General features: G+C 37.8%; 1 long non-coding RNA gene across 1 annotated transcript in view; it reads right to left on the bottom strand.

Moving 5' to 3' along the window:
* Positions 1-2,069: 2,069 nt before the first annotated feature.
* Positions 2,070-4,539, bottom strand: part of LOC107737071 (uncharacterized) — a 15,799-nt gene continuing 13,329 nt past the window's right edge. The window contains exon 3 of the long non-coding RNA XR_001639760.1: positions 2,070-2,086. This is a non-coding gene — a long non-coding RNA (uncharacterized LOC107737071). The remainder of the gene's footprint in view (positions 2,087-4,539) is intronic.

Raw genomic sequence — 4,539 nt, forward strand, 5'->3', positions numbered from 1 at the left:
TTGCTCCACCCAAACTTCCTTTTGCAAGAGGAAATACATCAACACAGGAAAGAAAACTGAACTCGTTAAGCAATTTCATGGGGTCTTCAATGTCAAAGACATGAATGTGCTGTACATTTAATTTTATAACTCCTAACTTTATAAGAGCTAACCTTTATGTGAGCTACCTGATTATCAAATGACAAACACAGTGACAACCTTCAAAGTGAGGGAATAGCATTTCCTTTGCTATTACTCTGTTCTTTAAATCCGCTTCACCAGCTCTCATGGTTCCCATCCTCCTGCACTCAAAGGGCTCATTTGCACATCTTTGGAGGCTCTGGGGTGCCATGGAAGTCATTCACCCAAGGAACTGAGCCTTCTTTTTCGGCCCGTTTCAGATAGCTGTGGGTGTCTGTACTAATGGCCTTCAATCTTGCAGAGTTCTGCCCGCCCTCCCAAAACTCTCTCCTCCTGGCCTGAGGAAGAAAAGGCACTGCCACTGCCAGTGGAGTCGTGCAGCGAGTGATCAGAGGGCTAACTAGAGCACAGAAGCCATGCGACGCTGTCCCCACTGGTGGACAAATTACAGCCATCATCAATGCTCGTAACTGTAACGTTCTGACCCAGATAGAACACCATTTTTAGCCACTTCGCAATACCTGGATGAGATTTTACAAACAGTGATATGTATGGCAGTCAGTGATGAGGATATCTATTTGGATGGCTGCCATGGTGTGGTGTAACCTAGTTTCTAACGTTCTGGGCTAACAACCAAAAGGTTGCAGGTTCAAATCCAACAAGGGGCAATCTATGAGCGATCACAATGCCACTTAACCCCAGGTTTCTCCAAAGGGACTGTTCCTTCGATGTATGTGAATTGCATGGATGAAAGAGTCTGTTAAATGGAAAGCTCTAATCAGCTTTCACTGTTTTCCTGCATGCAAAACATTGAGAGGAATCTGTATTTCCACAGTCTGAGACATGACCTATTTGTTTTACTGCTTTATTTGTTAAACTGTAAAGCTGCTTTGACACAATCAGTATTGTATAAAGCACTGTATAAATAAAGGTGACTTGACTTGTTTTTTCCGCATGTTTTTTCATATACAGTGGGTACGGAAAGTATTCAGACCCCCTTAAATTTTTCACTCTTTGTTATATTGCAGCCATTTGCTAAAATCATTATGGCTCATATCCAATGTAAGACATTAGCCCTTCTGTATTTATTTACGCTATTAAAAGGGCAAGATGGGGTGCTCGAGCTAAAGTGCCCTTACGGTCCGACCGAGGGGGACACATTATTCATTTATTCTACTAACCCTAACCTAACAGTCTACACATGCTCTAATTAGAGTTAGTTGACATGTAGTTGCAAAGTTACTTACAGCTAGTAGAATGTCTAAAGTGGACTATCAAAATAAACTGTAACCAAAGACTTAAAATAATTATTGCACAAACTCACCACTTGCAAAAGTCTTGTGTGTATATGTGAGTGTGCAAGTTTAATAGGGACAACATGAAGAAAGAGAGGCCAGGAAGGCCAGGTTGTAAACTTGTCATCTTTAAATCAAGCAGAGTGCTTCACTGGCTCTTGTTCCAAAACCCGAGAGTTATGTCGCATATGGACAAAAAAAATTTTTTGGTTCAGAATGAATCACTTACAAACCGCATTCTGCTGGGTATGACCCACATTAGTGTGTTTCCAGTGGGCCTAGTTCAATGTCCTGTTGACAGCAGGCAACACGAAGAGAGCTACTTGTGCATGCTAACGCAAGAGAGAACGACAGAGGGAAGGAGGCAGAGAGAGACAGAGAGGGAATGGAAGCAATTACCAGTGTGTGAGCATCTGAGGTGCATCCAGAGGCTGCAAATATCAATCTGCATGATCCGCACACAAATGAATAGAATATGATAAGAGTGCCCCCTTGTGGCTATGTAAGTGAAATGGTTGTTGTTGAGGTCAGAGTTTGGATGGCCTATTTAACCTCTGCTGCCGTACATCATTAGGGGGCAAAAAGTATTTCTTTATAGATGGCCTTTCAAAAGTAACTGTGTATTCTGGCATGTGTATGTGTGTATATATATATATATATATATATATATACTGTATACTTAAGTGTATATATAAGTGCACTTTTTAATATTGTTAAATTAAAAGTTTTACTTTAAAGGGGTCATATGATGCGATTTCATTTTTTCCTTTCTCTTTAGAGTGTTACAAGCTCTTGGTGCATAAAGAAGATCTGTAAAGTTGCAAAGACTAAAGTTTCAAATCCTCTTTTAATAATCTTTTTCCAAGAAGTACCCTTATTTTGATATGTTGACTAGCATTCTGTACTAAAGCAAACTGAAACGTACTGGATTATAATTTTAATAGATCAGTTATTTGATATTACATTAAAAGTTAAGACATTTTACTAAATTGCAACGTCATCATTACAAACGTCTGATTACAATTATATTTAAATGCCATGACATACAGGTTTTAATAGATATGACATAAGTCCTACTTATGTCGGTCAAAAAGCACTTCAAAGGTCAGTGAATTTTGTTTAATATACATTTAAACTATAATATATTTAAACTATAATTTCATTTCATTGCAATTAACATGCTAATTATATGTCCAAAACATTAAATTTCTCACTTAAATATATTATTTTAAAGTAAATTATTTTTGTAAAGTATGCTATATTGTACTCCTTTTTTTACAAGGAATACCCACAAACCTTTGCTTGGGAATAGACTTATGAGGGAATGTAAATAATTGTCATTTAGCATTAATGGATGTTTTATAGTTCTATTTAGTGGTTTTGTTTATTTTTTATTGTAGATGTCATCGTTATAGTGATTAGTGTTCCATTTGGTGTGAAAGTCTACATTTTTTGTTCATTTTTCAGTTTGCATTAATAACTATCAACACCAATTTTTATGTTTACCCACATATTTGGGTTTATAATTGGGCTTAAAGTGAGAAACATTTTGGAAATATTTTCCTAAAATAAACTGAACGGTCTTGAACCAGACTGTTTTGTTTATTATTATTATTATTATTATTTTTATTGTTGTTGTTTTTAACAGTGAATCAATGAAATGTGACTTTATGATTAGAGAAGGTTCAAAGTTTCTTTTTAAAATCACACTTCATTTGAACAGATTGTGCTCTGTTGCTTTGTATCAGTAAGTCTATGTACATCCCTCGAAGACAAGTATGTTCTTTCCTTGAATTACAAAATTACAAATGTTGCCCCTATACCGCTATCATTGGCAAACTCAGCAAATATTATTATTGTTGTTGTTGTTTTTAACAGTGAATCAATGAAATGTGACTTTATGATTAGAGAAGGTTCAAAGTTTATTTTTAAAATCACACTTCATTTGAACAGATTGTGCTCTGTTGCTTTGTATCAGTAAGTCTATGTACATCCCTCGAAGACAAGTATGTTCTTTCCTTAAATTACAAAATTACAAATGTTGCCCCTATACCGCTATCATTGGCAAACTCAGCAAACTGCCCGTCTCTGCCTCTAACTAGTTCTCAAACTTTACATAGTGCCTACAGTAACAGCACAGATAGCACTGTTATTACCATTAAAACTAAGCTCAGCACTTTCCAATAGGTTTAATATACATATGGGACCTCACAGAAACGGAGAACATCACTAAGATTGATAATGTGCTTTGAGGACACTATTAGTACTGGGAAAACTAGAGAAAAAATAAATAAAAATCTTAATCTTTTGAGTAAGAAATTGGAACATGATCATCTGAATTTACACAAGACTGTGTAATTCATACAGTTGTCTGTTGTCACTCTTACAGTTGGCTGTTGTCAGGAAAAAAAAAAAAAAAAGAGACCAAATACCAAGACATTCTCAGACTGCATTTCAAAGCTACATTCATTTGATCAAAAATACAAATTTATTCATATGATGGCAAAGCCAGTCTTCAGAGTCTTCAATGAACCTTCAGAAATCATTCTTATATACTGATTTGATGCTCAAGAAACATTTATTCTTATTATAAATGTTTGTGGAAACCATGATACACTACCCATAACGTTACGCTGCCGGAAGGAACACGGAGCAGTGGATAATAGAAAGAGTCTTTATTAATCCAACACAGGGGGTAAATCCAACATAGGGATCAGGAGGTAGACACACGTACATCACTGGTAGACCCGACAAACACTAACTGCACAGACTAGGACTTATAAACACAGGGCAATCAGGGGAACACAGGTGACAACAATGGAACATAATCAAACTAAACGAGGACAGGAACATGACCAAATAAGGAGACACAGGAAGGACTACGGGGGCAAGACAGGACAAAATTCTGACATATCGCCCCCTCCCGGAAGGTGCGTCCTCACACTGTAACAACAACAGAGGGAGGGATGGGTGGGAACTTGGGAGGAGGCCGGATATCCAGGAGGGGCCAGGGAAGAGATGGAGGGAGGAGCCAGGGAGGAGACAGGATGGGCTTGGAGCAGGAGGAGCCCAGCTGGACCCAGGCCACAGCCATAATGTCGACCCACGGTGGAGCCGACGGAGG

This window comes from Sinocyclocheilus rhinocerous, unplaced genomic scaffold, assembly GCF_001515625.1.
Source record: "Sinocyclocheilus rhinocerous isolate Xijiao unplaced genomic scaffold, SAMN03320098_v1.1 scaffold884, whole genome shotgun sequence".
NCBI classification, from domain to species: Eukaryota; Metazoa; Chordata; class Actinopteri; order Cypriniformes; family Cyprinidae; genus Sinocyclocheilus; species Sinocyclocheilus rhinocerous.